Raw genomic sequence first — 25,646 nt, 5'->3', positions numbered from 1 at the left:
GATTCTGTCTGCGCTGCGCTATGCGCGATGCGCTGCTAGGATAGCTTCTGGTTCGTTTACTGTCCTTTTGTGTGGTAAACAAACTAGCTTAGTGTTCAAAAGATCAATCAGTGTGTTCTCAAAGATGTAACTTACCGTCTTCACGTGTGTTTGGTGAAAACTTTAGCTGTTCTTTCTGCTACAGTGTCAGAATTCAAGGATAAGGTAAGCTTTCGTTTTGTTGATCGTGGTTTTCTATGTTTAGTTTATAGACAATTCCCTTCTTTTTCTCTGAAGTAACAAGCTTTTTTGTCTTTAGTCGTATCATAGATTACAACGTCGCAGTTTTAACTGCGTTCGCAGGCTAATAAAATCAGACAACCCTTTGCACTTTCACTTTCGATTTTCATGCATAAAAATATGCCCAACTTGCAAAATTTCTCTTTTGCATTGTTAATGTGGTGGTCTTTGATCGGGTTTCTTGTAAGCAGTTGAATCCAGGCCTGTGTTATAGTTTTTGTGTTACGTTAATGTTCTCGCTTTGCATCGATGAATCAGTTGAAGCTGTAGTAATTTGATCAAATAATTATATAAAATAAAATAAAATATAATACATAGAACTGGTTGCTTCCCTGTGGCCTATATATAAATGCTTCAATAACTTGGTAAGTGAAGATGTTTGTGTGGGATTCAATAGATCCGGGAATAGATGCCACCAAAATATCAATTTGCCTCAACTAATCACTGTGCAACCCTTATAAAAACAGGGCCACAGTTAGTATTAAATTTGCTTTTTTTCCCTGAATGTAACACTTTGAGTTACATCTGATGATATGATACGTTGCTTCCATCCTCGTACCCAGGGTCTTCGTTCCCTTTGACCCGCGGTCAGGAAACGAGCGACCCTGGAATGTTCCGATTGGAAGTCCGAAAATATCGGACTTCCGGTTGAATTGCGCATGCCTGACCGCTAAAAAGAAAGATGGCGTCTGAAGTGGAGGAAAGATAAAACCTTAGGAGAGATTCTACTGAACGGCAAGCAACTGGAGATCCTTTAGATCATTACTGTTGGAAAGAAATGTTTTGCCTGTCCTGTCAGCCGTTTTCGGCAAGTTCTTGCTTTCCAAATGACCGCATCTTTTGCGGATTTATGGATTGTGTTCGCAGTCACTCGCAAACTTCTACAAAATTTTAACTCATCAACACTATAACACTATAAAGCCACTGGGGAACCTGAAGAATTTTCAACTCATCTTTGCTCACCTCGAAACCCTGTTATTTAGAGCTCCTGAAAACGGCAGAATACGTTTTTAAATCATACGAGGGTTTAACTGTTGCACATTGTGGACGAAACACATATAGATTGCTTTGACTGACATGGTATGTAAAATGTGGATTGCTATTTTAACAGGCGATATTAAAGATAGCTATAGTTTTTAATGGTCATACTGTGTATCACAATTTTTAATAGCTGTATTGTTTGGGAAATCCTGTAAATCTGTTTCTATAAATTAAATTGTAAGATTGTTTGAAAACCTAATAATTATATTGACAAAGCAGTGCAGACAAGTGGTGGTTAATTTGTAGTTTGCCAACAGTAAAACTGTTTGTCTTATGTAAATTAAAAGGGCTTACTTTGTGTTTTAATTAAATAGGGAAACAAATCCACAAGCATACTGAAACATGTACAACCATTAATAGGCTTAACTTTGGTCCAAAAAGCTGTGAAAACTGCTGTAAAAGACAATTTCAATAATATTTTTATAATTTTGATATTATTGATTGTACTTCTTATTGATTAACTCCTACATGGCGGAGTCAAACTAAGCATTGATGCACCCATTCAACTAAATTTCTAAATTGTTTTGTTACAAGCTGGACACCCTTGGGACCAGCTCTAGCTTTTGACCTTAGACATAAATTCCCTGGTAAGACTTAATTTCCCTGACCAAGAAAAAATAGAAATCAGGTAAAATTGCAGCCTCTGACCATCCCCTACAGTCATCCTTTCCACCTATCACAAAGATAGGCTGTTTCTTTTCTTTCCTTTTTTGTTTTGTTTTATTTGTTGTTGACAAGTCAAACTGTCAAAATTGAAGTTGATTAAGGATAAATTTAGGGTGGCAGGGTAGCCTAATAATTAAGGAGCTGGACTCCAGATTGAGCGGTCTAGGTTCAAGCAGTGGCCACGGTACTGCATTGTACTCTTGGGCAAGGCACTTTACTCTTGTAGTGGCTCTCTCTCCCTGGGTGTATAAATGAGTACCAGCGAATTTAATGCTGGAGGTAGCCCTGCGATGGATTAGAATCCCATCCAGGGGGTAGAAGCTCTGGCCTAATCAGCCACTAGGCTTGAATGTAGATTTTATCTAAGGTTAAATTTCCCAGACTTTTCTTTGTAATATCAGTTTTCTCTAATTCTGATAAAAATTCCCCAACTTTTTTAAGACATTATTTCTCCAGCCATATCATATCCTGAAAACCTCTCCTGAGCTGTGGCAACCTTGTTATATCAATATCTGCCTTATACAGCAGATTCACAGGTAATCATAATGGAAGAGGGGTGGAAATTTTGGGCCCATTGGGCTTTTTTTGACCATAGGGGACCTGGGGCCTTCTCTGGATCCAGTGTGGCCTTTGGCATCAGATTGGACTTAATAGATATTGGGCTGTTTGTTTTTATATGTCATTAAAAGGGTACTTCCAGGAGGCAGTGAGGACTGGGAGGCAGGGGGATGGAAAGAAGTATTTTATCAGCAGTCCCTGAACCAGGAGTTAATATTGAGTTAATATTGTGCACTCCAAAAATACTTGTGGAGGCATTTTTAAAAAGCCAAATAGCAACATACATGTAAAATGGAATTTACAGTGGAATCCTCTACATCTTATCTCTGGTATCTGAGCAACATAATAATTTACGATACTTGAAGTGCATCCTTACAATATTTAAATCTTGGTTTCTCCACAATAAATATAAGGGAATTTTGCCCCACTTTTATTGGATGTTACTATTGAAATGACCTTCCTTTATCTATACATAACTTGCCAACCAGAAAACATTTTTAAAAAAGCACTCTACCAGTATTATTTTGCTCACTATTGATTAATTCATACATCTTCCTCTCCTATGTTAAGTTAATTTTTTTTTTCGTAAATTATTATTGTTATTTTAACCAGGGCATCAAATTTGCTAGCTATATTTTGCCCTTTTCCATTTTTCTTTTTCTACTTGTTTTGCTTTATATTTATCTTTGTAATTTTGGAATGGAATTAATAAATAATATGAAAACATGAAAATGAAAAATCTTCTACATAGTGGCTCTTCCAATCCCACTGATTCCAGATTGAAGTGGAATTTAGCAGTGTTGTAGCCTGTAAATACAGCTGACCATCACGCTCCGATCCGCTTGCCGCGTGGAGCGCAGCAAAAGTTGGGTGTTTTTGTGGAGGAACGAATACTCGAGAACCTAGAGAAAAATCCTTGGAGCAAGGACCTAGCCTGCATATACTGCCACCTCTCACGCAGCAAGCAGATCAGAGTGTGAGAGGCGGCTGTATTCGCAGGCTAGCAAGGACCAGAACCAACAACAAACCCACATATTAGGCTTGGTATGGGAATCGAACCCGGGTAACATTGGTGGAGGATGAGCACTCTCGCCACTGATTCGAACATGAACTTGGAGTACCGGTAAACTAAAATTATGTGACCTCAGTCATAAGTAGCTTAAGAATGGTATCTCAGGTCTCTGAAACTAAACTGGAAGTGTTAGTAAAAAGGCATTCTCCTATGGGGATCCAGAATGGAGGGGTATACTTGATACCCCCACATAAAGCTAACAAGGGGTGTCACCCAATAGGGTAAGTTCTTTAACCTAATTGAACATCATAAATTAAATAGGGTACTGGGAATTTCAAAATCACATTGTCATAAGCAACAGGGTACAAAGGTATTTTTTTAAATCATTTTCTGCCGTTAGTCCCTTGGATTCAACACAAACAAAAATACTGATTGTCAGGCATAGTGTCCTTTCATTTTCAATGATGGTCAAAATATCAAAACTTAAAGAAAGGTAAAATAACGAATTAATGTTTCCTTATGAAAGGTGTTACCAAGAGGGTCACTTACAATGTAAGTTAAAGGATTTTGACTGCCTGGCAGTGTCGAGCTAGCTGACCAATCCAGTAATTTTATATAACTGATTATGTAAACTCAGTTTTCATTGTGATTTGCAAGGTAGTAGAGAAAAATGTACGTTCACACAGCAAATGCTAAAAATGACATTGAACAATATTCTATTCCATTCGCTCTGTATATAAAATTACGTCCATAAAACTTTAAATAAATACTACGGCCAGGTACGGCATGTAGAAACCTACCGCTGGATAATATAATACATTTGTGAAGATCAAATCAAAATCTCAGTCCACAGTTTTGGGTTGCGGCTACAGTTGATTAATATTCCCCATGGTAGGACAAGTAATTTGGGCACTCCTTCTTCTAGCAGCTCGGTTGCAGCAACCGATGAAGCAGGTTATAACGGCCTCGCCGTCGAAGAGATTACATTAAACTCTCACGCGATCAGTCTGCAATCCTAGGCCTGTCGGCTCCAAAGCACGAAATATAGTTTATGATTCATCTACCATCTCCTAAGCCTCTCCAGTAGAATTAAAACTGATTCGTTACTGGTTTTTGTTCTGTTAAGATCAATCGAATGTTTTCTTAAATCGTTGCAGCATCTATCGATCTACAGACAAGATTTAGAGTTCGCCACTTCTCTTGTGTTCTTTCCGCCATATTGGAAATCTGGGTTACTTCCGGTGGTTTCCATTGTCTTTCAAAAACCAATCAACATCGACCCTCCAGCGGAAGTTTCGAGAGTCGCTCGTTTCTTCAAGCCTGCGCAGAAGGGACGAAGACTCGAGGTACGAGAATGCGTTGCTTCTGATTGGACTTATCATTTTTTCGCATGTGTAAAAAGCAATATGCGCCATTTTATTGTTTTTTTGGCTTTTCAGTGGGTAAATCTCAGTATGTATATAATAAAATTGCCTCCTATGCAGACGCTGCTCATCCCATCAAGATAAGCATCTCAGACTGTTGAAGTAAATGAGCATCAAACCACGCCACTTTAATAATAGTCTTCTTTTACTCGGGCTACTTTTCATATATTTGCATATGGAAGGTAGAAGCGTTGCAATTCAGGACACAAGTTTAATAGAAAACGTCTTACGCCTTCTTAGGATACAAACAATTTTAAAACTGTGTGCGTGTGTGTGTTTGTGTGTGTGTGGGGGGGCTCAATTCAAATTTTCTGACAGGCATCTTTGTACCTTTTGTAATGGGAGTCCCCCCCCCCCCCAGTCAATTAAGTGAATATCTGTATGAGAGCTACACAAAGTTGTTTAGTCATCAAAATATATTCATCAAGTTGGTACTGGACAGTTAATGAGCCCTTAGGTTATATAAGGGTGAATTTACATGCATACACAAACAATGGTAGAATTGTTTTAAACTGTATTATAGAGCTTTAGTCTCACATTATTTAGTCTAACACAACCCAAATATTATTGTCATTGTAGAGTAATTAGTTATCTGTAAGATACACTATTGATGTTTTAGTTATAATTTTCTTTCAGCGCAATCAGCCTGCAGGCCTTAAATGTCATCATGTGATTTCTCTACAACACAGGACAAGAATGTCATTATGCCTTCGTAGGTGAGCTTATTTTTCTCCTTGTTAATCGGGCAGGGCCTGGGCCCGATTCATAATCTGCACGGAATTTTTTTTGTCGGTAAATCGATCCAGACCCACGCGGCCCAGCCGGCTCTTCTGTCAGGGTCACGCAAGATTTAATATTTAATAGTGCTCAATCAGCCGATCACTCGCATTTTACATGAAGACTCTGCTCTCTGAAATGTATAATTTTGTTTCATTCCATATTTTACATGAAGAGAGCTCTGAATATAATCACATAGCGAAAACAAAGACCGCTTGAACGTGTCCAAGCTATTTAAAACTACCACTACGTCAGACCCATGTCACACGATCTCTCGCTTGTAGCTATAAATAATCATTCACCTATTTTCTGTTTGAATACTCTGCGGTCTGTTTGTGTGAAATATTTATTGTTGTGTTACTCAAGCGTTTGGCTCGGAGCGAGTACAAGTCGTACAATTTACCCGGAACGTGTTAAATATTGCAAAACGACGACTTATTTTCTGGATATCCCAATTTTTGTTTTGAGTTTACGGTATTTTGAGAATCGAAACGTTATCGAAACGTAAGTTGCAAGCTCAGCAACAATGTGTCAAAGCATGGGATACACGTCATCACGCCAGGGGATTACCAAAAGCTTGTCGGAAGACACTAAACGGAGAAACACAATGGGATGGCCTTTGTCTACTCTTTATTTTGGCGTGATTTGGCTTTCTTTTAAATGAACTGGTTGGGGTTTATTTTATTAAACATTTGAAACAAAATAAATATTTGCATGCGTAAGCAGGCATTTTTCCGGCTAGGCATGTGGTTTTAAAAAGCAAAAGATGACGTGGTAAAGGAAATTCATGTCAAGTTCACTCCGTGACTAACGCAAACACGACTTGTGTGTTTCTCAAGTGACTGCTTTTCTAAAGATTTTACTGTGCGGCACCGTGCCTTTAAGCCAAAGCACTGAAAGAGGTCAGGTGGTCAAACATTACCCGCACTATTATAAACTGCTTGCAGTTCTTGTTTATTTTAACATGATGTTATAAAAATAACTACAGTTGAGTGTTATTGTTATTTATTGTTGAGTTCCATTTATATAAGGGGGTGCCTATAATTGTTATAACTTGCTGACCATATATATATCATTTAAAGAGGTGTCCATGTTAGAAATAAAGGTGTCAATTTCAAATTATAGATTGAAGTGTTTATATTATAGCAGTGTTCTCACCAGGCTGCGGCCTTGCAGGATTCCCGCACTAAAAATTGAGATGGCGCACTACAAGCCAAGAAGATGTGCCCATTAGGGCTCAGGAGCAAGATACGAGTCAAGCGGATTTTTGAATGAAAGTTGAGTAGTTTTAATGGTCAATCGAACACCCCAGCTTTTTCTTAAATCAAATGAATAAAAACACTTTTAATTATAACAAGATTAAAGCCTTTAAATTTACTGTCTGTAGCTTCATTGGTCACAAGTATGTAGCGAAATTTGGCGCAAGCATCGTTATCGAATCGTAAACATCTTGGCCGCCATATTGGATCAGTTTGGTACTTCATGTAACAGACCATTTGGAGTGTGGGCTCAGGTTATTCGTACCATGTGATTTTTGTTGATACACCATGGTACAGCAGAGCATGACAGCATGGGAACTCTTTAGAGCATAATTTAAAAGTTTTACAAGAATTCATTTTCTAGTCTTCATAAACTTGCTGCTGTGGTATTGACATTGCTCATTCATAATGCAGACTATGAGAGGGGTTTTAGCCTTCAAAATAACCTTAAAAATTGTCAGTGGTCAGAGAAATAGACTTGTAGCAGAGAGGTAATGGACACACTCATGGTAATTACAACTGGACCACCATTACAATAGTTATTCCCATTTAGACATGCATTGATGATTGTAAGGCAGAGAAATCACGAAGGATTTTTCCACATCAGCCATGAATCATGAGTAACTTGTCCCCCTAATGTTCTTATAGGGTCCCTATTTTTCAGCAGAGGGGGCCCTGGGACTCCCCAAGGCAATATCCTGGCGAGAACACTGTTATAGTCTATTATATTACTGTCCTTCATTAAAGTGGTGTCCGTATTAGAGTAGTGTTCAATGGATTGTTTTGTTTGCAGGAAATATTAATGAAAGGGCCAAGACCTCTTGAATGTATATTCTCCAAATCAAAAGTTTAAGAATGATGCTTTCAGCAAGAATGGGTGAGTCTTTATAAGTATATATTTAAGTGTTATTACTTCACTGCACAGACATAATAACAGTGAAAGCCCATTAGGGCATGTGGTTACTGTGTGCAGTTATATATATAGAATTTATTACAATTTAACTAAGCTTCATGAATAATCTAATTTGCATAACTAATAGCTTATATATTTTTCAGCCAAGCAGCGTCACAGAATTTTGAATATTTTTTTACCTCTGTTGTCCCAAAAATACCCTTTTCTGCAAAATATAACGATCTCCTTATACTCAGAGATAAATTCAGACATTCATTCCAAGCAACAAGCAAGGTTTAGAATGCATAAAGTAAATATAAATAAGCGTTGATTGCATTTCAGACCATGTGCGTTTGTACGTAGTACACAACTCTTACCTCGATTTCAATCGATTCATCGGTTGTATTTCACAGTTGACAATCAAAATCAATAGTCATTCTATTATTACTGTCTTCTTGCTCTTAAAACAAATTCAAGAGCTCTCTTTGCCCTGACAAATGCCATTCACAAAAGCTTCGGGTCCGATGCCATTTTGAATTCCCATTTTACTTATCGCGAAATATATGTCGTGTAGGCCACATTCAAATTTGCAGGGGGATTGGGTAATAACCTTGTCACGCATTCTACCAAAATTTGTAGCAATCAAACAAAGCATAAATTTTTGGTAATTTTTTTCGCCATCATTCCTGAAGAAAAGGGTAGTACGAGAAAGAGTTTTATGGCCAGAAGTTAATAGGTAAATCCCTGTGCCGTTTGAGGTACACTTTCGTTCTTCCTTCGTGCTTTGGAAAGTCTTACTTCGAAGCAATATCCACGTGCGAACCATCATGTTCCAACTATGTTCAGCCATATGCACGTGGCAATCATCATATTCCAACTACGTTCGCCCATATGCATGTGCCAAGCATCATGTTCCAACTACGTTCGGCCAGCGGTTCATCAAAGCAATCGATTGTCGATTGTGGACAGTTTGAAAGCGCCATAATGATTGTGAAAGTGGCTTTTTTCAATTGGAATCCTCATATTTAAGTAAATCCTAACAATTCATCACCATATAACTCATATATCCTTCTATTTAAGAATTGTATTGTAGAACTTGAGAAATCCTTGTGCCGTTTCGGTACGCCCTCGTTCTTACTTCGTGCTTCAGAAAGTCTTACTTAAACTTACTTACCCAGACTGTAGCATAGAGGTTACATTGGTAACCTCAAAAATTACTATGTATACTTTGTCAGTAGTTGACAGTTGGCACATTTGTTAATTTTTAGTACCTGAAACTTTTCCTAGTTTGCCATCAATTAATTCACAACCACTGACATGCTGAATACTATAATGTTAATTAGAGAGAAGCCATAGGCACAGTGTACAGTTGCAGTACTAAGGATAACCTGTTGACCAGTAATAAACTGATGTTTGTTTATATTTTTCCAAGAGAATAAATTTTCTTTAAAAAGCTTGGCTACTTATTTGTTTTCTAATATTACTGCCGATTTTCTTTCTATACTTTGCTTGTAGGCACATCTCTAACAAATCCAGTTTGGCATAATGTCATCACCTGAAAATGAGGGTAGCAGTTCAATGGATGACAATGGAGACCCACCCCCTCTTAGTATCAAACTCACGAGACTTGGCAGTCTTCAAAAAACATCAAAACCTTCAAGTGATGTCCAGCTTCCAGTAGACATTCTGTTATTGACTGTTGAGAATTGTGAGTTCTTGGCATGTCATTATTACCTAAGAAATGCCTTTAGAAGTTATTTCCAATTGTTTGGTTTTGCATACTTTGGAAACATGGGTGATGAGCAGAAGCCATGGAAAGTTGCTTTAGTGAGGTGTTCAAGATCAGATCCTGGCGGCTCTCAAACTGTTGCTAGAAATGCAGTTACCCAGCTGAGACCCAAGGTCACCTTTTGTGTTGGCTCCTGTAAAGGTCTGAGTCATGAAAAAGCCAAGTTAGGAGATGTGGTTATATCCTCTAAGCTTACAACAGATGCCTACAAAACCCCAGTGAGCAAAGATGTTGGCAACCTAGTCAGGAATGCTGCTGATGGGTGGGAGGCACCATTAGAAAACCCAGAAGCACGAGATGTCCAAGTACACTGTGATGGAGAGATTTTGAGTTGTCCTGATCCAGTTAGTGTTGAACAGCAGTGTAAATTACACCCAGGAGCCATTGCAGCAGAAAGAGAAGGAAAAGGTGAGGTTAGGCTACACATTACTTTAGAGCTACATGTATAGACACTAACACTCCTCCCTTGCCACTAGAGAGTAAATTATCGTGATAGGAAGTAGATATTAATTAATAACTTCAAATCTCCAATCTGGAGGAATTAAAGTAAAGTAAATAAGTTTTGAGTGAGTCTTAAAGGCTACCAGCTAATATGATGTGTTTAGAAAGATTATTTCCTCAGCGAGCTCGCTTGTTGATGCATGTTGCGACGTGAATTACGTGTGCAGTAAGGATGCGCATACACAATTAGCGTGAATGTCCTTAATTATACTTACTCTTGCGAATATCGCCATGACGTTCTCACTGTTCAGATTACTTTTGTCTTCTCTACACAATTAGTCCTATTATTGGTTTGAAGTCCATAAGTAACTGACATGCAGCTAGTGTCAAAAGACATACTATTAATAATTAGTAACCATATTCATATACTTACAGTAAACAAGTGTTAATGATGTGCAACATATCCCCTTTTACCAGTTTTTCTTTCGTTTTTATCCTTTTCTTTTACTTAGGAATTTTTGCAGCAGCCCATGACATGAAGTCAGAATGGGTTGTTGTCAAGGGTGTGTCAAATTTTGCAGACAGCAGTACATGTCAGTCATGGGAGACTTTTGCTTGTGTGATGGCAGCTTCTGTTGTTTCCAATATATTATGTGATCCTTTTGTTTTTGAACATTGGCCTCACTATGGAGGTATGTAAACCAGCTTTTTCTGAGGGTTTGCATATATTACTTTTCTTTCAGATGATAAAGGAATTACAGGGTAGGGTAAGGGAGCATGTGAGCCTACTATCCATAGCAACTACCTGTTTTAGCCATGAGGGAGGGGTGGAATGCTTAAGGCGAGGGGTCAGTGGGAGGACAGGCTGTAAGGAGTCCTGAAGGGTTGGAAAGATGAGAGTTTGCAAAACAAACACTTTAAACAGCTGGCCGTGTATGCTTTGTGTTGGATAAAGCTTGGCAATTGTTTATAGTCACTTGCAGTCATCTACATTATTTATGTCTTTCTTTTTAATTCTTACTTTTTGTTTTACTCGTTGTTATAATATATTTTTGCTGTTGTTGTTCTTTAATTTATGTTCCATGTATGTCAAAAATTCAAATTGTTACATAAGATTAATGACATCATAATTTAAAAAATGTAATTGCATGTAAACAAAGAAAATTCAAATTGTACTACAAACATTTGCATCTGAAGATTAGATAGGAATGTCAAAACATGTTTTGTCAAGTTAAAACTGTTGTATCCTTTATATAAAATACGTCTTTTAAGTTTAGATGTATCATGAGCTTTTTATATCTCTATGTTTCCTCTTTCAGAGGGGGGCAGTTCAACTATTTCAACAAAGAGAGATTTACCAATATCAAGTTCTCAGGATGCTAAACGAGTAAAGCTCATGACCTCTGACCTTCCAGGTTAGTAATAATTAAGAAATTGTGCATAACTATAACATTATCCCGGTGTTGGAAGTAACCACTTTCTTCTCAAAGTCATCAGTAATTCATCAAGTTAAGACAAAGAAAATCATAACTGTGAAGGACTGGAGGTTTGGATATCGATCACAACATGTTTTCACTGCAGCAGAGAATGGCATTTAGACTTAGTTTACCCCCGAGCACAAAAACCTGAGCAAAGAAAACATTCTGAAACTGCTAGAGGCTTGAGAAGAATTTTGGGTAAATGAGGCTTGAGACTTTGAACTTTGAACAACTGACGTAACAGGCAACTAAGGTCTATTTGACAAGAGATCTAAGAACAAAATTAGGCCTATCTCAGATGTGACATCTGCCTCAGCTTCGATATCATACTGTGGTGCTGTTCTTGGTCAATGAATTTTATTCTGGTTTTTCGGATTGAAGTCAATATTTGGCAAATGGCTTCTTCATATTGACAGAATGAAGCTCATGAAGATTAATATTATAGTCTCCCTCATTCCCAACACCTGGCATCAATTATAATTGTGATTAAGTTTTTCACTATCTTCTACACAAAAAAATCAAAACAAGTAGTGAAGTGAGATGTGAAAACTCAAACTCCAATGGGTGGCGTGAGTGTGTGGAGTGAAGATTCCTTATGATGTCATGATGCTACGACAACCATAAGATGAGATAAACCAGCTACTGTAAACTACTTAACACTTTCAAGTGCAATTTTTCTGTTTTATTTTTGCAGAATCCTTTGACCTAACGGAATTCCAACGGCAGATACAGGATATTTACAATACCACAAGTAAGGTTAAAATCATCCCATGGGACTCAGAGTCTTAACCATTCATATTACTGAGATATACACAGTCACAGCTATCTTGGGTTAAAGATGACAGGAAGGCTAGTGGAGAGACTTCACCGACATATTCAAGGGCAATAATTTTAACATTATCCCAAGCCTAGGCGTATCTTGGTGTATGGCAGGCCAGGAATTGGAAAACCTGTCTTCACGCAGAAAACTAACCAGCAAACTGACTAACTGACTGATGTTTTTCCATGGTTTCTTTTCGGTGTAGTTATGCGTTGTTTTTACCAGCACAATTTGTCAATGTTTTCTCCTTGCAGACACATCAGCAGCAGATGAGAGTTCAAAGAGAGATTTGCCATGTTCAAGTCACTGTTCAGACCTTGAGCAAAGCAGTATTGCAGGTACTATTTTCAGGGGATATGTAGCGGCAAACTTGCTTAATTGTTCATTCTCAAGCACAGATTTGAAAATGTTATAAAGAATATACCCATGTGAAAACAATACAAGGGGCCAGGCAGGCAGACAGATCCTTCGAATTGATTGAATACAATTCATGAAGTTCACTGCTAATCTGCTTCATTCCTAACACCAGCCATCAAACTAAAATTCCTAGGACTCACGGAGCCTACTATTGTTTACATTAGGTAACTGAAATTGTCATTAAAGGGACTGTGTCATGGCTAAATGACAAAACCATAGCTTTATTGCAACCAAATGTGTCTTTCGGGCGTTATAATTTAAAGTTACAAGTGAACAAGATTAACTTTGAAAACTGTTTAGCCCAACAATATTTCTAAAACCGATATGACAATCTGTTTCAATCTTCGTTGCTTTTGGCCATCCATACGTTCTTTTGTATTTGGTGTGTTTTTATAATGTTTGTCGACTGTTTAAAGAGGTTATTTTTATATTTCAATGAACTAGATGGTCATTTCCCATGCTTAAATTGTATACTTCACAGAGTTGTGAGTGCAGGTCTTATAATTATTTGTTCAACATCCCTTTCATGGGGGGGGGACTATTTTTGAGGAGTGCTTAAATAAAGGGGGGGTGGGGGTGGAATTTTGCATTTCAAAAGTTTTCTGGTTTCCAGATCTAGACAGGACACTGTGTCTGGAAATCGTTATCCACACAGCACAATTTCCAGACGTTAATCAGGCAGTGTGAGATATAAGCCAGCCTTGTTTAATAATTACCATTACTGCTATTTCTTTTAACAATAAATATAAACAATTTGTTAAAGTACTCCAGCACAAAAAATTATGGAGATCAAAACAAAAACAAGCACCCTAAAAAATTCCCTAAACACTCAGGAGAAAAATAACAAAAATATAAACACATGGCTGTCAACTGGTAAACTAAAAGTAGCACCACTCCCTGGGAGGGCGGAGGGTTCATTGAAGGAAGGACTTCTACTTTTTATTGCTTGTGCAATTACATATAAAAACGCTAAACTAAGTTATACCAGCAAAAATTGTAACATATAGTCAATTTGAAAATAAAACTGAAGCTGGGCAAGTATAAACCCAAGCTAAATGGTTTCATTTAAATCCACCTCGGACTAGTACAGACACCTTCATTAGTGTCCCTAATTAACCTAAAGCTAATTACTTTGACACTTACATAAAGTTCATTCATTCCCAACACTCAGCACTACCCCTTTGGTTTCCATTTTAGACAGAGTCAATCAACTATGACAAAAATATAAACGAGTGCACAAACAAACAATCAAAAATGAAAGCAAATAGGCTGGAATGTATAAAAAGGACAAAGATTATTTTATTAAAACAGGTTACACATATATTTTTTATGTGCCTTAGTTAAATATAACAGGTCTGTTTGTCTAACTAAGCATCACAATTTGACAAGAATGTTTTGCTGCTTGCAGAGGAAGATACTTCAATCATTTCAACAAAGAGAGATTTACCATTTTCAACTTCTCAGGATCCTAAACGAATCAAGTTCTTCACCTCAGACCTTTCAGGTAATATTTAAGAATTTTTACAGGGATCTATAAAACTCTAAAACGATTACTGCATGTCTCAATGAGCCTTGGATAAATTTATTTGTGGCCAGGAACTTTCATAAATTAATAACAAGGTCAGCAGCAAAAATGAAAGGACTTAATTTGTCCTAAAGTTTATGTAGAATCTACTATACAGTAATCTAAAGTTTAATCTAATGTACAGATAATCTAATGCTGACCTTTTGTGAACTCTAAGGAGAGTGTGGGAGAACTGCAAAGTCCTTGTGTGAAAACAGTGTGAGAAACAAGAGTTTATAAAATTGTATTACCCTGGTAGTAAATTAATAAACTTTACAGCTGGCAGACTCAAAGTTTCTGTTAACATCCTAACACAGTAATCTTTAATGTGACATCTACATTGAGGGGGTCTTTCAAAGGGAGACATACTCCCATCACTTCAAGACATTAAATGAAAAATAAAGAAGTGTGGGAGGGATAAAAGACCTTAAAAATATATAACGAAATATGTACAGAATTTAAAAAGATAACTAAGAAAAAAATAACAAAATTAAAGAACCGGAAGTATAGTCTCACTGGAAGTACTTGACCAGCTTGAGCTTTTACCCAGTGATACTGAGCATTATTTTTTTTCACTGCCAGATTGCTGTTATTGATATTTGTGTAAGTTGGATTTATTTGCTTCGAGGTTCGATTTATTTTTGCACCATTCGATTGATTTTTTGTTATTATTTTATACTTTATGTAAATGACCTTCGTTTTATTTGTGACCATTTAATGATATTTATACGCATTTCATATTGTGTATTTTGTGCCTTCAAGATTTTGGCTGAAACGGAACACCATAAATTATGTTCTTGAGCGAAATTATTATTATACTGCTGTTCAGATTAAATTTAGCCTGAAAATCTGGAATCAGCAAAATAACACCTGATCCTTTTCCCTTCAATTTGGCACGTCAAATAGTCCTAACTTTTTTCTCTACTGACTGCAGCCCAACCTACTGAGCAGCATATGAATGAACAACAGGAGCTGGATCAGTATAAAGAACATGATACTTGGTTGGAGTTGGTCAAACGGGACGACATTTCTTTATTTGGCCTGCTCAGGGAGAAACGGACGGACCAGCAACAAAAGGTTTGTGTCACATAATAAATATTAAATAATAAATACACCATTTAAATTCTTATCACAGACCCAAATTGTCTATGAAAAAAATGCCAGGCGATCAAGATTAAACTGATACCACATATAGATAAGTTAACATAAACACAATTTTTGTTCTTCTCCTCTAGCAAATGAATCTATTTCTCGCACGGTTCCGACACCACTTTACTGAGTACCTATTTCGGTGCAATGGCTGTCACGTGAATCTGTCAGGCAGGTATTACCGCTGCCTTGACTGCATTGATGTTGCCTTCTGCTACGACTGTTACGTGGGTGAGTAGTCATGATATTCTTAGCAGCCAAAAACAGTATTGTAAGGGGTAATATCACCTTACTATTTACAGGAAAGGTTCTCTTTAGCTGTCAAGCACGAGTCAAATCATTTTTATGTAATAATGATAGTTGCCTCAAACTCAATTTTGCCCTTAACCTTCCATAATTTGACTTCACTCACTGACTGTCAGACTGTTCTTTGTAATTTAAGGGTTTTTTGTCCATGTCCTTAAGCTAGTGGTAGGTGTAAAATTCATTTCAGAGGCAAACTAATATATTTATGTCAAAACATTAAAAGCATCACAGAAGTAAATAGCTGTGGTTTACATTACATGTTTTTTTTATCAGACTTATTTGATGCTTCATTGACCTTCACCTGAAATAAAATAAATAAAATAAATTACTATATTTAGAGAGGAAGCCACATCAGCGCTAGCTGGTTTTCATGCGGGTCCTCTGTCCAGGTCGAATTGGAATTTGGAAGTGTTGGTTTTTTCAGGAGGGAGGAAAACCGGAGAACCGGGAGAAAAACCCTCGGAGCAAGGCGAGAACCAACAACCTGCTAATGAGAGTCTAAAAATGTTTGGGTTGTAGCCAGGCATGTTAAAAATTACGAATGAAAAAAGTTGACACTGGCTTAAAATATTGTTTTTGGACGTTTCGGCCACTTCTGTTGCCTTCTTCAGCAAGATAAAAATGCAAATGTTCAACGGCGTCCTGTTAAAATACTATGTAACGAATGTGTGAAAACTAAATGAACTTTCCGAGTGCAACAAAAGTCTCTAGAGCATTCTTAATGATCGAGTCTATAAATTCTTAATGCTATTGTAAACGTTTGGTAGCGCTATGTGTTCGTTTATAGCGTTCCTATCTCGCACAGAATACCAAGCTTCAAGAATTAGTCGTTGTTTCCACACCGTTGACCTGTCAACAATTTCGACGCTCTTCAAATCTATTTGATGGTCGTTAAGCATATAGTGTTTTGCCAACAAAGAGTTTTTATCCAATGTTGTGATGGACTTTGCGTGGTTTGTTTGTGTTTATTATGTAGCATATATTTTCTGAGAAAGATCTTTATCACAATAAAAGAATACTGAATTCTTCCAGCCAACAGGAGTCCAAACCATGACCATGTCTCTGGCACACTCCCTCCCTCCCCCTCCCCACATAATGTACCCTGTCAACTGTTAGAATGCCCATTCTATTTCTGTGGGACAATGGGAGTTGCAGAAACTCATGTCCTTATCTCAGCACAGATTTAAAGCGCGGATTGGCCAAAAACACGACTTAATTGTTTGTTTTCCTGTCAGGGGCGTGTTAGTAATTAAATAACAAATATCATGAATATGTTTTATGCTTGACATTGAATTTTTTTTTGACACACAAACAGCCGGGATAAAACTGGAAGAAAACCACACAGAAAATCATGAAGTTATTGAAATAAAGTAAGTGTTGAAATTCACAGCTCACAGTGAAGTTAATATGGTTGTACAAACAAAAGAATAGAAAATACGGAAGGAATAAACGTACTAGGTTTTGTTAGCCATATTCACTGGGTAGCTTTTTCTATTCACATTTGGTTAAACCTTACAATTTGACCCGTACTAAAAAATCAAACTTTAGAACTACTTGCCATGAAATGGAGTATTTTTTCATTACTTGACCTTCCAGCTCTAATGATGTGTTTGGTTATTCCGTTATTCAGATACAAGTGTGGTGTTTGTAAAGGTTTCATACTTGGGACCCGGTTTTGCTGCTACGAGTGTGAGCACTTCTTTTTGTGCATTGTATGTCAATCAAGGTAACATACATTTTCTTTTATAGCAGTAGGTTACCAGCTATATCAGCTTTTTTAGTTTTCTAAACTTGCTTAGTTATTAATATTTGCCAACAATATCTTTATTTTAGGCACCCTGCTGCCCACAAAGTGACGAAATTTCCAATGAAGATCAAGAAAGGTGAGACAGGCAGAGTGGTAAACGATCTGGAATTATAAGTCTAATTTATCAGTTTTTTCCTGAATACAATTTTGTCACAACTGCAATCATTAAGAAGCAACAAACGTCCGAAATAAAAGTGCTACCGTTAAGTTCCGTGCATAAGCTGCACCGCCGATTTGGGAGCTCAAATTTCGAAAAAGAAAAAACACTAAAGACAATAAGTAAAGTTTAAAGTTTAAGTGAAGTTCTATTGGTAAACAAAATGGGAAACAATCATGGTTTCAAAACACTGACACGGTGGTTTTCGCAAAGGTTAATATGAATTTAGTCTTAATTTGTTTACAAGGTGGACAAGAAAGTAACGGCAGTCTCAGAGTCTACGCTTGATTATGACACAGTTTTCCAAAAAGGCTAATAGATTATACGCCTGTAAGAATTTTCTGTCAGTCAGTGTAAGAGGCTAGAGATCTTGACCTTCTCTTCAAAACTCTTTGCGAGTACAAACCAGCTTAATTTGCTTGTCTGGCCTGAACTTGACTAAGGCTCTGTTTACAAGGAGGTAAGGTAACCCTAGTGCCAAGGGTTACCCTTGCACTTGCACATTCACTTCTTTTTCAACGACGTGTTTGCAAGGAAGCTAGGGTTACTCTGGTGCTAGGTTAACGCTAGCACCCAGCTACTGTAGGGTTATCTTAGCGCTAAGGTAACCCTAGCACCCACAGAATTTGGAATTTGACTGAGCTTAGAAATTGAAATCTGATTGACTGGAACGGAAATTGCGAAAAAGCGGAAGTCATTAAAATTAAGTTTATTATCCATTGCGTTGGTTTATTTACAATGTTAACTAAAGCATAATCCGTGTACGTCGTCCCAGGCAGTAGGGTTACCCGACCTATTAACGTTTTCCTTAAAAAAGCGGCCCAGGCTATCTTTAACCCTCTTGCTAGGGTTACCCTGGCAGTAAGGTTACCCTATCCACTTGTAAACAGGGCCTAAGAATAAACTAAAAGACTTCCCCCCATGCATTATAATAACTTATTTATCAAGTTGGTCAGGTCTTCGAGGTAATTTCGCAATTAGGTGTCTGGTGAAAGGAACTGGGCCCAAGTGCTTTAAATTTATACTCATTTCTGTTTTATGTTTTACAGAACTGTTCGTGGAGGAGTGTCAAAAACAGCTACAGTCTCATTACAACACCTTCAGTAAGGTCAAAATTGTCCCGTGGGAACAAAGCTCTGCTGTTCACATAGATGAGATATACACACAGTTATCTTGGGTAAGGGATGAGAGGAAGCCAAGTGGAGTTACACAAGAGGAACTTGAAGACTATACCGACATATGCAAGGGTGATAAGCATCATCCCAACCCTAAGCGTATTTTAGTCTTTGGCCGGCCAGGCATAGGGAAAAGTACTTTTTCCAAAAAAACTGCTTTCGACTGGTCACAACAAGAAAAGAGAATCCTAATGAAGTTTGATCTTGTGCTTCTGGTTAAACTGCGAGATGTGTGTAATTTGAGAGATATCCGTGATGTTCTAAAGGCTTCTAAACTACTGTCTGGTGACGGCGTGATTTCAGTTGATGATGTCTTTAATTACATCCGTGATAATCAGGAGAAGGTGCTACTCATTTTGGATGGCTATGATGAATACAGCTGTGCTGGAGAAGAATCACCGGTCCGTGACATCTGGGAGAGTTCGTTACTGAGAGACTGTCACGTCATTATAACAACGCGGTATATGAAAGTTGATGAATTAAGATGCCCCAGCCATGTTCAGTTTGAGATCAATGGCTTCAAAAGCGAAAATCAAATCAGAGCGTTTGCAAGAAGGTTTCTCAAAGATAAAGAAGACGTTGACGAGTTTGTAAAAGATTTGAAAGAAAAAGGTCTCAAAGCCATGGCGGAAATACCTCTTCTCCTGCTGATGCTGTGTTTACTCTGGAAGGGAAAACATCAAAGTGGGCTGCCAAAATCACGGGCCGGCCTTTACACAGGTTTTATTCAAACTTTGTTGGACCACCTGACCGAAAAAGATGCAGATGCAAAGCAATTTAGAAAAGTAGATGACTACAAAGAAGAGCTTTGTAAATTAGGCAAGCTTGCCTTTGGTGCTCTTTTGCAAGGCTGTCTTTCTTTTCATGTCAGTGAACTGCCCGACGACATTTTTAGTACGAAATTAATTGACGTCGGGTTGATTCATGTTCAGAATGTTGCGAGTTTGACTCCCGAGAAAGATGTTGTTTTCATTCACAAATCTTTACAGGAGTTTCTTGCCGCCTTTTATCTCAAGGAGGAGGTGTTAAAAGAACAAAGTACAGGATGTCTGTCCGATGTTGACTCATTTGAAAAGATCCTCAAAATGGTTGAAGTTCTCAAATTTGCTTATGAGCTGTCAGCAGAAGCTGCATGCGCTGCTCTGCATCATCTGGGGATGGTAGGAAAGAAGGAAGGTCTGACAGAGTACAACTTCACTGAGACACCTTCTATAAGAGATTTGTCAGAACAGCAAAAACAGTTTTTAACACTTATTTCACACAGCTTTTTTTGCTGTGCAGCCGAGAAGAGACGAGATCTCTACTCCATGTTTCTGTCTTACGTTGGAGGTGTTTTATTTATTGATTCAGACCAGCGTCTACATAGTGTTACTAGTGAACACTTGCTGAAATTTGCCGAGGCGCCAGAGTTTATTTTCTTCTCTTACTCCCTTTATATGACAAGCATACAGAACAAAGTTATCATGACGTGATCACTGTAGTGGAAGATTTAAATGCAGTTCTTGTCAGCTGTTCGGGCGAAAACAAAGCCTCAGATTTTCTGATAAAGTATCAATTTCCCCGAGTAGATAAGTTTTTTCTGAAGAAGGAAGGGACGAAAATGAACATTTATATGACTGAGATCAGAAAAGACAACGACTTCACTTTTCCCACTGAAATGCTTAAGGAGAGCCCCATTTCATCGCCAGAGCCTACTCAGAAGAAGAAGTCAGTTGGTGGCCAGTCAAATGAACAAGACAACAGAACTACTTTATGTTTGACTGAAAACAATGATAGCACCACTGATACACCTCCACATTGTTTGTCTTGTGTCAGTGATATTATTATTGTTGATATAGAAAGCCAAGAGATGGAGACGCTTGTTGAGGTTTTACCTTTTGTGTCGTCTCCACAAAGGATACATATTTTTGGTAAAGAAGGTGCTCCTGAGTTGTCAGAGACCCTCACAGATACCATGGTCTCGCGTATTAACTTTACAAACAGACTTGCAGTGTTACAACTTGAGCATATCAATTTGACAGCCAAGACTGCTGCTGTCATTGCCAGATCTCTGCCCCAGGCTCCTAACTTGCGTGTGCTCAACTTGTCATCTAACCCTCTTGGTGAAGGAGTAAGTGATCTCACACGACATCTCAGCTGTGTTCCTCACCTGGAGTACCTGTACCTTAATGATGTTAAGATGACAAAGAAACAAGTGAATGATTTGACTGAAGCTGTACGTCAGAGCAACATCCGCTACTTTGTGTCATCATACCACGTAAGTTTTGAGATTTTTGTTGTTATTTGTTTCGACTGGTTGCCTTTATACTGAATACGACTGAGTTCTAAACTTCCTGATTTATTTTCATTCCGTTGTTTTGACGAACAAACGCGAGATTTCGTTTGACAATAAGTCCGTTCAAATTATTTTAATTTGTTAGTGAAAATTCAAATTCACAAAACCTTCATTTGACATGTAATAGCGGGATACAATATCTATTTAAGTTTCACTGCTTACATTGTTGTGGCTCTGCTGTAAACTTATTTGTTTTGCTTGTGCAGTGCTTTGCAGCTCTGCTTGTCTGAGACTCATTTTCACGTTTCGGCGTTTTTAAATCTCAATTGCATGCAATGTCGTTAGAGATAAACGTCTTGCATTTTTCATCCAGAAACAACATTTCGTGAGAGAGTTTATATTTCAACTCTCATGTGAATTATATTAACTTTCTGGCAGTTGCTTTTTGTGCGGTGCTTAAATACAGTGTCTTAAACGAAATACTGACTCGTGGGATACAGTTACGTTTGTTGCTTTTTGTGCCTGTCTTTTCCCTGGATTCATAGTGACTACAATTGATTAATGATAATTAGACAATATATGGTCAATGTTTGCGAAAAGCAGCTCACAGGCGCGAAACAGCAGTGCAAAGTGACCCAAAGTGAAATACCATTTCAAAGCAAATCACATGGTGGAAATGTTTGGCTTTTCGGATGCAAATAAATTCATGGGAAAGGACTATTCAGGGAAAAGGTACGAGTTCTGACGTTCTTAAAAGACAAACAAGAGTGTGTGCTTTATACTTTGTAAAAATCAATCATTTTGTAAAGTTTTCAATTAAATCAATTTTGAATAAGGAAACGAAGGAACCCATTTAAAAGAAACTTGTTTACGTCAGAAAAACCTTGTTTTGATAAGCTATGGAAATTTTATTCATGCACGTTATTCCAAATAACACTCAAATCCATGTGAACGATATTAAAAGATTTTCTGTTCAAAATGCGATACAAGATAAAATCTGATGCTGAATTAAATCATTTATTACTGCAGTATACTGAGCTTAGAAAGTGTAACGATTCTTTTCTCTTTCCGATCCCTAAATTGTGTCCTTTGTGATTTCCAGGTAGGCGGCTGTAGTTGAACAGCCGATTCTTTAATGTTTGTGAAATAGAAATTTGAAGAAATTTATCACCCGCCTTTAAGTGACTGTTTAAGCTTTACTGAAAGTCCCGTAGCTAATAATTAGCGGAAGATCTATTGTTCTATTAGGCCAAGTAAAAAAAAATGTTTCTCGTCCCCGCCCGCTTCATTTTTGGAGGACCGCTTCTCTTTTTTTAATATTTGTTATTGGGAAAGTAAGAACGAACAAAAACCAACAGGCGTTACTCCTCAATTAAGTACAAAGGAAATTTTGTAGGACATGGCTTTTGTCTGCGTTTTAATACGAAATCAGGCCAAAATTTAAAAGTCTCGGCACGCTAGGTCCGTATTGGAGAGGTCAGGATTTATTTTGCAAGTTCGCATCTGGAGAATTTGACAATGGAGGAAATAACAAATGACAAAAAAAGAAGCGCCCACCCGCTCTTTTTTTTAGAAATCCGGACGAGAAACATTTTTTAAAAGAATATCTTTGTGTAAACCGAAGGGTTTCCGAAAAAAAAAACCCGCAAAACTAAGATTTAAAGATATTGCTTGCATACTATATTTACTGAAAAGAAATTTTGAACAAAAACGCCTTTCAATTCTTAAATTTTAAAAAAATCAAAACCTGACCAGAGTTTAAATTATTTTTGTGTTTGTTTAAAACCTGAAGGGCTATTAATAATTTTTTTAAAGAGAATTTCCTTTAGCGCTACTGTAGTCTACGTCCGGTGATCGCTTTTAGAAAGTTAAGTATCAAAGCCAACGAAATATTTGTGAATAAACTTGTAAACGCCTGTTACAGATTTCTTTTTCGGTTTGTCAATATTTTACCATAAAAATATAGAGCAGCATGTGTATACAGCTATTTCAATAAACGTTGTCGGATCAAAGCTAAAACCTAAAAGGCAAGACCGTATGGCGTTTTGGGTATTCACCGCAAATTTACATATATTTGTATTTCGCACGTAAAGAATTCACGAGTTTGTTTTGCACTTCAGGAATCCTTTCTGTAGCTTTACTTTTACTGTCGCTTGGCTCTAAGTTTTTAAAATTCTTCTTTAATTCAGTGTGGCTAGAAGCACCTTGATTCTCATGTTTGAAGAAAAAGAAAACGCGCAAATTCGCGTTTGTCATGTCACTATTATATATTTTAGTTTTCAGCACGTGCAGTTACTCTCTTCTTCTACCCATACTGCCTTTCAGTCTTGTCTTTAAGCTTTGATCCGGACAACGTTAACTGAAATAGCTGTATCCGTTAGAAGTTTTATTCGTTTACCAGGCTTTGCTAAAGTTTTATGAGTCAATCCCACTCCCCCCCCCCCCCCACCCCCTCTCAATGTAGGGAACTGTAGACTTATCCAAAAAGATGACGTGAAGGAGACTGACTCCCTTTAACACTGAGGTTACTAACAACTAAGATGGTTTGCTTTTGAGTACCGTTTTCTACACCAAAGAACAAAAATTCCTTTATATTAATGTCGCATGAGATATGGAAATTTAGCAAATACCTCTATAATTATGTACAACATTTGAAATTTTAGTATTTTTTATAGGCATTGTTTGCAAGCGATCTTTGTTTTATGCTTAAACCGTTTTTAATCAAAAAAGCATTTTTATTGCAAGCTTTTACATAATATAAATAACTGTTGGGAACTATTACAGTTTTTTAAGCTAACCGAGTTTTTTTCCGCAAATAATGACCAATGTGTGTTGATAGAGAGGATTGTGTTTAGCATTGATTTGTGATTTATGCCAGGACTTGAAAGGGAACCCCGAACCTGAACATGAATGGCCAACAGAGGACTACTGGAAGGAGCGGCCGTGGCTGGAGCCTGGGACATCAACTGAATCAGAGGACGAGTTGGAGCCTGGGACATTAACTGAATCAGAAGACGAGCTGGAGCCTGAGTCATTGATTTGAGTCAGATTCTGTCAGCGACAGTCAGCGACTGCAAAGAGACCAACAGGGGACTGGATCAGAGACTGAACAAGAGGACGAGCGGCAGACTGGAAACAGAAAATGAGTCACGTGATCAACAGAATAAAAACAGTCAACACGACTGATTCAGAATGAATTGTCAGAAGTCCACACACCTAGACCGAAAGGTATTATGTGTATAGTTATACCTTCCATGTCTTAAACACACAGTGGTCAAATGTTCGGTGCGTTTGCATTTTCCCGCCAAAACTGATGCTGGGAAATGCAAACATCTGTCTCAATTTTTTTATTTCCTATACTTTAAAGCGAAAAGTTAACTTTGCTGAAAAAAAATTTAACCGTTATACCGCAGTGTTTTTGTGGCCTCATACTTCAAGTTGCTATAACATTTCGTAATCCGAAAAAAAGTTTTGGCCTTACTCTCCAAAATCTTACAAAATTCAATGCAATTAAAAACCAGTTGGAGTATTTCATGTTTGACCGCTGTGTGTAAAGTATGTAGAACTGTGACCGAGTAATGGAATCAAACACGGGAACACTTTACGGCGAGTCAAAACAATGTAAGAACAGGGGGATCTCACATGAAGTAAAAGAAAACAACGTTAATCTTGCGGTGTGACGGCCATTTCGAACTAGTGTCAAGTCTAGAACCAACAAACCCTCGGAAACTGTTCGGGGCTTTAGGAAAACGTCTTAATCTTGGAGGGCAATCAGATGTTCCAAAAAATGGTTGTAATTCCCGCCTTATTTGTGTCCCCGTAAATTTTCTGTTCCAGATCTCTGAGTTACTAACCAACAGTGTATTTAAAAATCCAAACGTTCATCGCAGATAATTAAGACTAACTTTACTGTGAGAGCACCCTGTATCTAAGAAGTTTTTAAAATCATTGTAGTTCTTTCTCAATTGTTTTCAAACATGAATAAAGGTTTAAAGGACCTGTGGGATGATCCGAGGGGGAATGAACAATGAAAATAATTGAAAAGATGCTACCACGAAAAACAATGATACCACTTGATGTTGGGACTGAATAATATCATGGCAACATCAAAATGTTTTGAACGAAAAGTGTCCATGTTTCAGTACCCTCATTTTCCATAAGACTGGTTTTCACTAGTGACGCAAGCACAAGCATAACAGCTCTTATTTCTTGTTGAAAACGGCTTCGACGCAAGCATAAGGACTTGCTTGTAAGCGCTAGCACAAACACAAGGATCAAAATTTTTCCTTTTCTTGTGCTTGCGCTTGTGCTTGCATTCGCGTGAAAACGAAACGCCACATAAACACAAGAAAACTGTTTA

The 25,646-nt window shown here is 37.6% G+C and overlaps 1 pseudogene across 1 annotated transcript; it reads left to right on the top strand.

The window, feature by feature from the left end:
* On the top strand, window positions 1-24,786 carry LOC144652489 (uncharacterized; annotated as a pseudogene). Its single transcript, XR_013570553.1, has 15 exons — window positions 1-204; window positions 7,810-7,893; window positions 9,424-10,105; window positions 10,651-10,830; window positions 11,458-11,553; window positions 12,311-12,367; window positions 12,691-12,774; window positions 14,262-14,357; window positions 15,352-15,494; window positions 15,653-15,797; window positions 17,188-17,242; window positions 17,503-17,598; window positions 17,706-17,755; window positions 18,886-21,268; window positions 24,165-24,786. The product of XR_013570553.1 is annotated as an uncharacterized LOC144652489 (transcript).
* The last annotated feature ends 860 nt before the right edge of the window (window positions 24,787-25,646 follow it).

The sequence above is a fragment of the Oculina patagonica genome, chromosome 4 (genome assembly GCF_052425735.1).
Source record: "Oculina patagonica isolate OP01 chromosome 4, crgOcupat, whole genome shotgun sequence".
Classification (NCBI taxonomy): Eukaryota; Metazoa; Cnidaria; class Anthozoa; order Scleractinia; family Oculinidae; genus Oculina; species Oculina patagonica.
Note: the sequence above shows the minus strand (reverse complement) of the source record. Positions and strands in the feature narration are given on the sequence as shown.